We start from the raw sequence: 14,194 nt of genomic DNA on the forward strand, positions 1-14,194 counted from the left end.
GAATCCTCTATAAGTCTAAAACTCTGCTGAGTGAGAAAATAACCGCACATTTGAACAGTTATGACATAACAGAGATGAATATAACATGCCAAAGCAAAGCAAAAAACATTTTTCCTGGAGTCTGAGAAACACACCGACATAAAAGTATCAGCAAGATTACCAAAAAAAGCCAAAGCAATTTGAAAAAGAGATCATTATTTACAGCAAAGGCCTCGACAACAGCTGCAGGGGATGAAGTGTTACATTTATACACACAATTACACCGGCAAATGGCCAGTTCACTCCCTGATGCAAAAACTGAGAAATGAGAGATCAGTCCGCACCTTTTATATCCAGAGAATTAAACTTAAAAAAAGTATTGTAACAAATCTAAAAACTGTACAATGGAGAGGCAATGGTAGTTGACCACCCTGTGTGACTTTTATTGCATACTAAGAACCTGAATGCTGGGAAAATATTAGATATTCCCCTTTTTGCTTGACTCTCTTTGTTAGTGTGTCCATGTTTGACTGACTGAACCCTGTGGCACTAAAAATGAGAAACAAAAGGTAGTTTTCCGCTGCAGAAACTCAGGACAGGTGCAAAGTGGCACCTCAGAAGCCTATAGGCCTTGATCAAGAGCCCAACAGTGGCAACCTGATCAGTAGCCTAAACCCTTCTTCGATAAGCCACTAAATCATGCTTTGGGCAACGTTCTGCTTGCTTTTGGGTCCTGCCATCCATGTGGATGTTACTTTGACACGTACCACCTACTTAAGCACTGTTACACCCTTTCATGGCAACGGTATCCCCTGATGGCTGTGGCTTCTTTCAGCAGGATAATGCGCCGTACCACAAAGCAAGAATGGTTCAGGAATGGTTTGAGGAGCATAAGTTTGACATGTTGGCTTGGCTTCCAAACTCCCCAGATCTCAATCCAATCGGGCATCTGTGGGATGTGCTGGACAAACAAGTCCGATCCACTGAGACCCCACCTCTCAACTTACAGGACTTACAGAATCTGCTGCAAACATCTTGCCAGATACCACAGCACACCTTCAGAGGTGGAGTCCAGGGTGACCAACGCAATATTAGGCACGTGGTCAAAATGTTATGCCTGATTGGAGTATGTTTGCAAATACTGAGAATATTATGGTGTTGATGGAGATGTGAGAGCTAAGAAGACTAATTGACACCGACAAGAGGACCAAAAAATTGTGCTTTTTGGCCACTTCAAGTTTAATGAATGGGCTCTTGGTATCTATGAGTTTAACTCATTCGTGCACCAGTTTTTGTGGGCTGCTCAGACTTACATACATACCCTGGTTTAGGTACTTCTTTCTCACCTGGAAATGTGTCAGAACATGCACAAAAAGGACTGAAAACATTGTGTTAGTGGTGCATTGAAGAATAAGGATAACAGTACAGTATTAGGCATCTCTACTGAGCGCTCGTGATATGGTTGGGAAGTTTTCAAGCTACTTAACGTTGATACAGCTAGTCTGCTAATTAGCAATGTAGCTCGCAAGCTGATTTTGGCTGCACTTAATGTCAGTAGATGTTAGTTCTTCATTTAGCGTGTCCAAGTTCATCACAGCACTTGTGTGAATGTTACTTTTTGTAGACAGGAAATTGATATTAGCTTGAAAGATAATGTGGGTTTTTGTGGTTCATATTTATGACTTTTGGTGTCTGAAAAATCATTTACCTGTCTACTTATGCTGCTCTCAAAGCAGCCTGAGCTTTGTGGCTTCCTGGATCGCACACGTCGTTGGAAACATCCCATTTCCTGTTTGAGTTTTTCTATATGAAGAATTGCATCAAATTGACTGACTGGCCTTTAGTGGGTCATTATAAATTGTCTGATTGGGGCAGCCGTGAAAATAGATTCCACCCCTCTGGAAGCATTTTATTATACCATAAATCCACAGAACAGAAACGAGTCTTCGCACTTGGCGAGCTTCCAAGTAGACTGCATTTGTTACTATGTGATTGGTGAGCCAGGAAATTATGCACACAGTGACAGTGTCGTTTGCTGAATCATCAGGATGATAGTTCAACAAAAAATATACATATGCACACACACAGTTTCTCTTTCGACGGGAATGTGACTCAAAATAAAGAGCTTTTAGTCATGTACATTTGGATTAGAGCCAGACAGCTCAGAATGCATCACATTATCAACAAATATGGTCTCATAAAGCACTTTACTGTGGAACAGCTGTTGCAGTGACTGATAACTGAAAGAGGCAGAATTAAACATTTGTGCTATAAGACAGCAGTCATAACATGACTGTAAGGCAAATTTCATAGACAGCGTCACTTAATTAGACATTGGAAAGTGTTGAAATGAACTGTAAAACGATGTGCGAGAACCTGTCAGCTGCCCAGCACTTTTCCCCTCAATCTCTTAGTAATCTAAAAACACGGCACTGCAACTCGCTGTCACCTTCCCACTGAGAAACTCTCACATACACAGCTGTTTTTTTCTTTCACCCACAAAGAGCTGATTCTATTCCTCTTTGTGTACCTAGTTTTTACCTGTTTAGAGAATTTCTACCAAAAATACAGAGCTTTGGAGCCTGAAAAGTTCTATGCCAGTCGGACCATCAGCGGCCATATTCTACAGGTTGAAGTAAGAGCGTGCTACAGGCAACAGTGGAAAGGTCAAGTGAGAAATCTTAAAAAATAAAACATGCAATTATGTGCAGATGAAACATAAGGCTTGGTGACAATTTGATTACAGCAGATAAACAGTAATCTGTATGCTGAAATCATCATTAGATACCTGACCTGCTATTAAATATTCAGAAACTATATTGTCCCCATTTGCAGTCATTAATACAAAGTTATTTATGTAAAGAATAATGAAAGTTTTCTTGCAAACCAAAGCTGTTTTACTCAGGGATAAGGAGGAGACAAGACGTCCAGGATGTCCTTCAGTGTATGTATATATATAGAGAGAATTAGGGAGCTGAGGAGAGAGCAGAGGATGCTACAACACATTCAGCGATATATTATTCAGCTGGGACTAGCTGAAAGGACGGTCACTGCCACAGAGGGAACAAACAATCTGCACCAAGAACAGATTCAGAAGCAAGAATTACTTTTTTTGCGACAGTTGTTTGAAATTTGGGGTGAATTTGTTAAGATTTAGACAAATATATTGTCTTGGTGTTTCTTTGTTTGCATTTCTGTTCTTGTACATATGATACTTGCAATTCAGTGACTTATGCTTTTGATAAAGAGCTTTCACAGCATTGTATAAAATGTTGGTCAGAAACACCATTGCTCTCTAAACTGTGCTGCATAAAAAGTGCACACATATAATAAAACCCTCATGTCATCCTGCGGGTCAAAATTGACCTATTTTAAAATTTGAAAATGTGGGGGAAAAAAATCTATTTTCTCAGTGAAACTTCTGATGTCCACATTTTCAACATTTTTGGGAAATCTTTGAATATTTTTTGGTGGAAAAAGAGAAGTGTTAAAAATGTTTCTTTAAGAACACTCACAAAAAAAATCAACTGATTTTTATGTGAATGTTCTTATAGAAAATATTAGGAATTTTACTGATATATATGTAATCACTTGAGATATTTTGAAGATTTTTTTTAAGATTTTTACTCATTTTTTGAAAATATTCATAAGAATTTTCTTGCCAAATTTGGGTGACTTTTTAAAAAAAATAAAACTTTTAAGGGAAACTTCTAAGGAATTATTGGAATTTTCTTCCTGAAGGTTTTGCAAATTTTCAGAAATTTGGGGATTTTTTTTTTTTTGCTGAATTCGTTTGGGTGCACATAAGTGAAGACAACAGGAGGGTTAAAAATGTACAATACAGTTCTGATCAATCAGAGTTGGAATACTCCTCCAATGCAGCTCATGCATCTGCTCTATTCTGCTGTTGATGTTCTTGTAATGGCAAACTGGAGGCTGCATATTCACATGTATTTGCTGGAATATGTTCAAAGCACCGATCCTCAAGCTCTTCACAAATGTTGTGCATCACATTCAAAACAGGTCCAATTGGCAGTCATTTCTCTCCGGGAGACACCTCCATCTACCTTTTAATCTTGCGAAGGTCGTCTCCACAATTGCCCCGACAGTGTTTAATCTGGCGTTGTTCCTCTGTAGCTGCAGGGACGATCCACCTGTATCAGAAAAAGGCTTCATCAGCCAAGTTTGTAATGAGTACACCGTGTCTCCAATTAGGCAGTGTCCTATGCCATGGCCAGAAATATTGACAGTGTGTTGCTGGAAAAAAAAACAGTCCGTCTCTCACCACTCCCCACCAATGTGACTGTTTCTGCACTTGTGCATCATGCGCCCTCCAGGGATGGCCAACAGACACATCCTAGAACAGACCTTTTCCATCAACAACAGCCTGTAGTATGATGAAATGCCATCCTGTCCTGTTGTTACCGTCGTGTGGGTACAGTTCTGGTGCTATTATGGGAATACCGTGGCCTCTTGTTGCTCCAGTACATAGAGATGCTCTCTATCTACTGCTGAAAAAAGAAGCTGTCATCTCCATCAACGTTCTGACAGCACGGATCTTGACATGTTCAGGAAGTAGCACTTAAACAACAGCAAAAATCCTGCACAAAATGGCAAGCAGATGCAATCCTAATGCCAGAGAGATAAAGCAAAGATGACACATTAAAACAAGCCTGATAATACCAAGCATTTGGAAATGAATGAAATCATTGATCTCTCAAGGAAAACAAAAAATTATTTACGCTAAAATAAGGTATTATGACTTTTTAGAATTTCCTTCTTTGTAGGGCATACACAGTTTTCAGTAAAGTTATGTTAGATTTTGTTTATTTCAGTTCAAAATTTTGACTGATGCAAAATAAATTTGCATAAGATATATCCAGATGTGTCTCCCATTTGTCTGCTTTTCCCTGGAGTTTGCTGGTACGTTGTTTCTGTCTGTCAATCAGAGAAACCGTGAAAAGCTGGAAGAAGACCGTATATTATCCCACTTAATCCAAAAAGATGCATCAAGGTACGATAAAATCACACAAAGTACCGCAATAATTGTAAAAGATGTGCTGATTAGAAAGGAGATATGCCACAAACAAATGTAATCCAGGACAAAGTAGTTCATTGCAAGCACAGTTTAGATGTACAGGAATGTAATGTTGAGGAGATAGGCCTTTTTATTTTTCTGCTTTGTGTTTGAATTTGCTGGTAGGTTTTTGTTTTCTGTTGGTGAAATAGTGTTGAATCCAGTACCCTCCTGTTCCATAGTGCTGCTAGTGATTCAAATGTTTACAGAAGATTGTTGGAATGCCTTTGTCTGGCATCTTCAGCATTATCTTCAAAGAAACCAACTTTAATGGATCCTGTAACACAACTTGATAAAAATGGAACTTCAACTCAGAACTTTTTTCTTTTACCGTCACAGCAGAGAGAAGAAACAAAACGTATGTCTAAACCGTGAAGGCCCAGTTGGAGCCAATTAATTGTCTTGACAAGCTGCAAAATGCTCCACAAGAAAGATTCTCGCGATGCTGTACGATCTACCAAACCTACCGAACCCTCATTAACACATACATCACAGCTCGAAGCTACAAGATCAAGATCATGCAAATCTAAGGAAAACACAAAGGCGAAGAGAGACGTCTGACACGCAGGTCACATCAGGCTTTGCAGCTGGGGTGAAGTTGATCATCTGGAAGCTTGTTCAGACCTTTGTTTTTGTCTCATTCTGAAAGATCGTCTCATGCCACGTTACCTTATCCGACCCGTTCTCATTCACAGAACGGGTCTGTTGTGGCTGCGGCAGTGATGTAACTCTGCCCAGCTGGGAGGCGCCCTTTAATCCCAAACACTGGTCTCCTTGTTGTAACTGGTGCTTAGAAATGTAAAACATCTCCATCCGCTGTAGGGCAGCAGGAACCCCGGGGTGCCCCAGAAGATAACAATTCTCCCCTCAATTATTCAACACAGAGAAGAACTGAAAGTATATGAAGTGTGTGATCAATTATTCACCCAGCTCTATGCATTATTGACTTGGCAAGCTGGAGCATTTATTGGGACTTTGTTTTTCCTTGTTTGCGTGATGAAAAACAGGACACACCTGCAGATATCGTATTTCCTTAAATGACCGCCATATTTGTGGCAATACATTCAAGGCCTTCAATTATGCATATTATGCATTTTGTGAAGCAAATTTACTTCCCTCCTCCCATTGATTAGCCCTTTGCTCTGGGGTAAATGCAACGCATGGGACAGCCCATTATCTCCGTTATCAATATGGATGTCTGACTCCTGACCTTCAGAGGGTGGAGAGACGAGACGACAGCAAAAACAACTTCCTGGGCTCATTTCCTCATTTGTTCCCCAAGGCTTAGGTTATGATAAATAGCTCTTCCCCTGCGCGCAGTAGGTGTAGTCATACTGTAACTGTGTGAGGTTGCATCACCAGGGATTCTGCCATGCTCGGCTAATGCGATTTGAGGCTGCGAGTTTAAAGAATTTCTAATGAGAGCAGCGTCTTCATAGCAAATCAGTGTAAGCTTCAGGCACATCAAAAGGGGCGTCAGATTTGAGGCAAACTGATGAATATTCTGCACGGCAACTACGACTTTGACAAAGGCGAAAAGAGGGGGAAAAAAAGCAGTGCGTTTTCAAGTGAGTTATGCCCGCTGCGCGTCAGCTTCACAGCAAAGCACATTCTCTATTTATTACCAAAGAAGACAGGAGTTTAAGCACGCTGGAACAGCTACTCATACATTTTGGAGAAGCTTGCAGAAGATGTGCGGCTGAGTTATTTTCTGCCAGGTTAAGACTGTCATTTCATAACAGTCTGACTTCTCATTTTGTCTCTTCTCTTAACTTTGTCCAAAATTCACTGTAATTGCAAAGTGGTGATGCAGAGCTGCATGACAGGCAGTGAAATCTAAGGGGGATAGAAATGTTTTTACCTGGCAGTTTGACTGAGAGCAGCACATTCAGACACACACACACACTAGTCTGACTCACCAGATGCAGACTTTCAGTATAAACCTGCAATGTTAACAGCATATTTCACAAAGTCTTCACTTCCCCTTGTGCTATCCACATGTTACTGTTCTAAAAATCCACTTTGCTGCAGAAAACAATAACAAGCTCAAGTTTTATGCTGAAAATGGTAAATTCTGATGATGGATTGTGCAATCTGAGAGGCTTGCTCCGTTTTGCAGTAGTATTAGTCATTTTTTTACATCACTTTCCTCCCTACAAATGTGCTAAAGGGGCACCAGAGCTACATCATGGGCTTGGCACCTCCCATGATGACTGTGATTGGATTAAAGCAACATAAACAAGATACAGCATTTTTTTTCTCTTGTGGCAGAATGATAATGAGGTGCAGTCAGGCCATTCTGCAGCACCGATTACACATGCAAACAATCATACTAATACGATAGCGTTTGATCAAAATTACATCACTGCAAAACTTTGTAAAGTGTAAGTATAATGAGGATTCAGTTATTGCAAAACAAATTCATGCATCCTATCAAATTTGCCATTTGGATGGATGGATGGATGGATGGATGGATGGATGGATGGATGGATGGATGGATGGATGGATGGATGGATTGATGGATGGATGAAAGAAAGGATTGATGGATTATTGGATGGATGGATGGATGGATGGATGGATGGATGGATGGATGGATGGATGGATGGATGGATGGATGGATGGATGGATGGATGGACGGATGGATGAAAGGAAAGATGGATGGACAAAAGAATGGAAGGATGAAAGGATGGATGGATGGATAAAAGAAAGGATAGATGGATGGATGGATGGATGAATAATTCATTCATCCCCTAGGGGAAATTCAAGGTATCCAGTACCTCACGTTGCATTAAAAAGGAAAATTAACATTCAAAATAACATGCAAATTGTACTAGTAGAAGAAATACGGTGCATAATCATGCTGTTATTTTACAATAAGAAAGAGTGTTAAAAAGTCTAACTACAGTATGACAATAAACACATTTTAATATAACTACTATATACATAATTCATTGTTTTATTAGAATTTTTTCTAAATAGATATTATGCTAGTTTGACTGGTGCAAGATATGCGTAAGAGGGCACCTAAAACTAACATGTCACATTAGTTGCTCTTTGTTAGCCATTGTTTTGAAGCACCTGTGATTTGTCTGTGTTAAAATCCTTAAATAACATATATAACAGATTGCTGAGGGTTACAGAGGTCTGAAATCTCTGAGATTTGCTTTTAAGAGGCTTTCTCTACAGATTTCTGCAAGCAGCCTGCAACACGATACAATATTCACCTCCCTCGTCTGGCAGGCAGCCCAGGGTTGTGAAATATCGGTGTCCTGTGGGAGGTAATCTCTGCTGGGAGCCCAGTCAGAAATCACACTGTCAATTTCATACATGTCGTGTGGGCCACATTGAATCACACCAGGCAATTTCAGAGTTGACTCCCTCGTAACCGGTGTTTCTGTGGCTGTAATTGGATAAACTGTCAGCCGGGGCTTCATGAATGGAGATAGGCCTTACTGTACCTCCTGGTGTGTGTTACATGTGTGTATATTTGTATGTACTGTATCTGCTTGTGATCACACATCCACTACATGGATCATTCCTGCTCTATTGTAAATCACTACTTCTCAGGGGTTTTTTCTCGAAGGTGACGTCGTTTTTAGTGAGGTATTATTTTCCTAACCTCTTTCTATTGTCAACTTTTTTGAAAGCTGGCACAGGCAGGTCACACATTCTATTAAATCCCAACAAAGTCAAATCATCGTTTCAAAAGTGAGGTGTAAAAGAGGGTTTCTCTGTTTATTCTGCTGTCAAACTCTAAAAATGGCTCATGGTTATCTTTTTATCTCCCATAAAAACATGAACAACATCATTAGCGGAATGTGTGCAGTCGGTTTTTGATGGGTTGCAAACAACAATACAGCTTAGCTCCATTATTTACTATGTCATTTTGAGGTAAAAACTAATTGAAATGTTGCAAATACAGTTGTTCAAAGCGGAAAGGTGGTCTGTAAACCGTGTTGGATGCTTACCAGTAATGATTTTACCAATCAGCATTTGTTGTTGCTTTCAAATAAGTCAGTGAATTGAAAGATTACATCCAAACTTTAATAAACTTCTGTTTAAAGCATAAATTAAGATTGAACCCCATAAAAGATTACTGCAAAATACATTTACCGTAATTGCCTTCCTGCCAAGAATTAGTCAAGATGATTGATACCCATGTTGTCTCTATGCCGGTCGACTTCAGGAAGTCACTACCATGAAGTAACTGCCCTGCCCCGCCCACACCGAGTTATTTATTGGTCTGATATCCTGCTGTAGATCACCAATCAGCTCCAGGGCACATTACTCAAAGAGTTACTGCTCTGATAAAAGCAAACTGTGGAGGGAGAGACTGTCCTCCTGAGAAAAATGACATTACAGCAAATGACAAATATTACAACATGTGTTTATGTTGCGTGACAAAGTGGCAAAGACCTCTGAGGGAGAATTATGTCGTGAGAATTGTTAGAGAGCCACAAAAGGCAGAGTTCAAAACGATCAACAATGTTCACTTTGAAGCCACAACCACCATCAGAACAGTTCCCTAACCTAACTTGAAAAAAATGTTTTAATTAAAATCATGATCTTTCCCTCAAAAGAAGTTGGTTTTGTGCCAAAACAGGCCTGCAGCTTTTGGAACAGCATTTTGAAGACACCAAGGGGTGATGTTGTCCATCTAACATTGGCATCACATCGTAAAATACTTGTTTTGTGGTGAGTAGTTAATGTTTAATTTGGAGGCCGGTCAGTTTCAGGTACGTTTCTCCTGATTGGACCAGTGTTCAGTCAGCTGAAAATGTGCATGTTTCCACTGGGGTAATAAAAACCTAATGGAGAGTTGAAGAGGTTTTAAATGTGAGTTTTATTCTCAATCTTTTGGCAGATGTTCTTCACCAAGGCAGTTAATGTTCTGTGTCTGATCCTTGTTTTTCCCTCCATGTTCATCTAAGTGGATGAATAGCGGGTACATTCATAATCAAATGAAGTTGATTAATATATTCAGCAGATGTGATCCATGTTGGCAATTTTCATCTTTGCAGGGTGGCGCACTGTTGAAGTGAGGGAGCACTTTGTTAAAAATTCTAATGCGATATGACAGCATTTTTCTGAAATCTTGGTGAACAAATGTTCATTCCATGTGAAGCAATAAATACTGCAGGCCTCCCACAATTTTCAATGACTGAAACAGCTTTGTTCAAACTTTGCGGCTGTGTAATTACTTAGATCCTGCAAATGCTATTTTAAAAACAGATCTTTGATGTGGATCTTCAGAGACCTGAAAGACGAGAACCTATGTGAAAATGAAACACCAACCTTTCTATAATTAGAAGTGATATATACTTGGTGTTCTGCTCTGTTCTTGCTTCCTGTGACTCATTAAGATGAACTGTGAACTTAAGAAACGATTTAAAACACTCCTCATTGAATTGTTTGTGTGCCTTTCATCAGCTTTTTATTTGACTCTACCAAATGTTAGTTAAATGTGTCAAAACATTTGACACTTTTGTGCACACTTCGGTGATCAAAAGGAAAATATTTCACTGTCAACACAATGGGAGTCAACACCAAATGAAGGTAACATCAGTTGACAGGCATTCAAAGAAAATAAAGCGCACAAATAAACCATCAACGTCCTGAAAATGAAACCATCTTATTATTGTTATTTGTCTGTTTTCACTTTTCTCAAACTTTGTTGTGTGTGCAGATGTACGGAGGCTACAGCATTGTTGTAGGTTGCAAATCTGATGTATTTTCTTAATAATGTATGGAGAGAATTGAGAAAAAAAAATCCTGAAATGAGTGTTGAAGAGGCAAGGGAGTCATATGACAGCATTCAACGTATCCCCAGATGGTGACCTTAAAGTGGAGGCGAGGGTGTGAGCACACCTTCATGCTACGCTCACACTCTCACCTCTTTTGCTATCTGTGACCAAAAACACTGTTTGTCAGATCTACATAGAAACAATATTAGCAAAATGTTGCCGCAGCCATGGAGCACCATTAGCATTCATTTGTAATCACCCCTTCTGGGTTCTCGATGAATTAAGTCCAATATTAACTCTTATTTTTAGCTCTATTTTGGTCTCCACTAACTCTTGAGAAAAGTATCTCTGTTAAGTGGCAACATGCTCCACTTTGTTGACCAGCGAGTTGCTAATTTTGTTGGTTGTCGGTTGTTTGGCATTGGACAAGTAACATAAGCGGGTTTATAGTTTTGATAAAAAGCTTTCAAGGAAATTTTGTGAACTGATCTCATTCACATAACCAAATGTTGTTTAGTGCACCTTAAAGGACAAGTCCATTGTAATATTGGCTTGTCTTGCTCTATTCATGCTCTATTTATCAAAAATAAGGTACAAACTGTTATTTTTGTGTATGGTTTGAAAAGGCACTAAATCATCTGCTGGACTAATTAATACAAAACCTGCTTAGATTTGTAGGATTTTGTACAAAACAATTACAATGAGATGTATATGGTAATCCAAATGGTTAAGGAGTGGATAACTATGGCATTATAAGGATACTATAAGTAGCTACATGATGGTTAACAATAGAATTTAAAGAAAGAAAAACATATGTAAGAGTTTCAGACTACCTTTAGAAATGGGTCAGCTCATTATTTTAGGCCTTAAATTCCTGCTGGATGATTCTGCAGGTGGTGATTTTCTACCAGTGCAAATGTTAAGCGTTTATGCAGGAAAAATGTTCTGTATTAAGGTAGAAAAAAGTGAGGTTGTGAAGGTCAAGCCAAAAAGTAGACTTTGTGTCCCATGACAGAGCTGATATTAATTCTTTTTAAACTGTGAACACAAGTTTTCCTAACCTTACACCAGAGTTCCCTAATTACACACTACAATAACCACATTGCCTCAGAAAGGAGGAGAGCAGTAACTATAGAAATAGTGAAGCCAAAGCCTGGCAATTAATCGCTGCCACTGACCTCACATAAAACCTCAAATATTACTTAAATATCACTTTTTCAGTTCTGAGGCCGGAGGGAAAACTGTGAAGAAGCTACAAACAAACTGTTCTCTTTTACCTCTTCCCTTCTTAGATGACCTAGTGAAATAGTTTAATAAATCTGTTTTTAATTAACCAGATTTAAATATATGTTTTAAAGGTAGCTTTATCAAATAAAAATACACAGATTTTATATTTTTTAACTTGTAAGATGCTTTTGTTCCTCAGTTATAATTAGATGTAGCTGCTGCATTTTTTTTGTGGGATTAAAGAACTGAAATTGCTTAAATATTTTAGCACATGAATTTATATTTGAAATGCATAAAAACAAGGGAAAATTGTTAATTTGGCTTTAGCTAATCACAAACTGTGGAGTGTGGTCACTATTACTGGATTTTTATACATGCTGTTTTATTGTTTAGTTTTTTCACAAAGACCACACATTTCTGTGGCATCCAGTTGTGTGTATAGAAAACTAAAGTGTCCAAAAAGGTAGATTCAGGTCTTTCCATCAAGGTAATCATTTTTGGCTTTGTTGTTGAGCTTAGTTTGTTTCAAAAGAACTCAAACTTTCACTTTCTTTGGCAATACTATATATATATATATATATATATATATATATATATATATATATATATATATACACATACTTTTTTAAAAGGTTGTTAGTAAATGTTTTAATCAAAATATTATAATTTGGTGTTTGCAGAATTTAAGGATCTGGTGAGCAAGCACTAATTTTACAGTCTCAAGCCAAAATACTGGGAACTCTGCCTTAAACTAAGCTTGCCTTTAAATACGTGTTTACTGTTCATTACCTACTGAACTGTATTGGACCAGATCTCATAAGCAAATCGGATAATTTAATTCTTTGTACAAGAAAAACTTAATATAATCAATTGGTTTACATAAGTTCTCTGCATCTCTTGGCATCCGTATGGATAAGTTTCCTTCATTGTCTCTTCATACCTTGCAGCAAAACAAATTATTAGCCACAGTCCCTCCAAGCAAATCACACAGGCATCAAAACAGAGCCCTGGGCCTGAGTCACGTACATCCGGGCTTTGTTATTGCACCCAACTCAGATGACATCCCACAGCGCATGGAGACAATAATCGGATTAGCTGTGGTCTTGAGAAGACAAACATAACGTGCTGTGCTCTATCCCAAGACTTCGCCTTTAGCCATCATCTTCATCAGGTGCCATTGTCCCTTATCTCCTTCCCTCAGCGTCTGTCCTCCAGCTCCGCTCGGAGGACACAACACTCGCAGCCAAACCAATTTACCCACATCCAACAATCCAATCACTTCCACAATGTATCTGTGTCAATGTCAGACGGAAGAGAAACTGTTGTCCAATGATCTTTGAAATGCAATGGATTTCTTGGAGGAAGTAATTGAATTGCACACTATAAACAGCTAATGTGACTGATGGCGGTAAACAGCAGTGAAACAGCGATTTCATCACCTGCTCTGAACTAACCACCACATTGGTGTTTTAAGAACATCTCTTTTTCACAGCTCATCCTCCCCGTATTGCTTTAGAAGCCGAGTAAAACCCTGCTGGGGAGAGACTGTATCGATCGCCATGATGGCTGCCTGAGGAGTGCTATGTTGTAATAACAGCTTGAAGGCATGTCCTGGCCTGACTTTGCTACCCCGCTATGCCATGCCGAGATGAGCAGGGCACAGGCCAGGAAGCACATAAATAATTCACTGTAAACTCTCTCTGGCCCACATGTAATTTAGCTTGTATCCCCAATGGCTCCACCAAAAGACAGAAAGTGTTCTGTTTTACTCATCCAAAGGGGACCCTCCACGGTGATTTCAACGGGAAGCTGCTCTACCTGTCTCCAGACCAGAGGTGGGTTAGAGCAAGAAAAAGGTAAGAAAACTGCTGGACTCATCAATATTCATGCAATACACGAGACACGGTGCTGCAGGAGGGGAAACACAGCATAACTGAACAATTAAAGTGGGAAATCATGTCTGGGAACCAAATAATCTTTCCCTAAACTGGTGCAGTGCTGACTACCTATCATTACTGGAACGTTTACCTCTGCACATACTGTATATGTACATACTGTGCTTGCAAGTTGGAAGTAATAACAATTACACTCGTGTGGCAACAGTGGATACATTTGTGTGTTGCTAAAATAGTTATTGTAATACTTGTTCCTAGTGGAGCCTTCAGGG

The sequence above is a fragment of the Acanthochromis polyacanthus genome, chromosome 5 (genome assembly GCF_021347895.1).
Source record: "Acanthochromis polyacanthus isolate Apoly-LR-REF ecotype Palm Island chromosome 5, KAUST_Apoly_ChrSc, whole genome shotgun sequence".
In the NCBI taxonomy this organism is placed as follows: domain Eukaryota; kingdom Metazoa; phylum Chordata; class Actinopteri; family Pomacentridae; genus Acanthochromis; species Acanthochromis polyacanthus.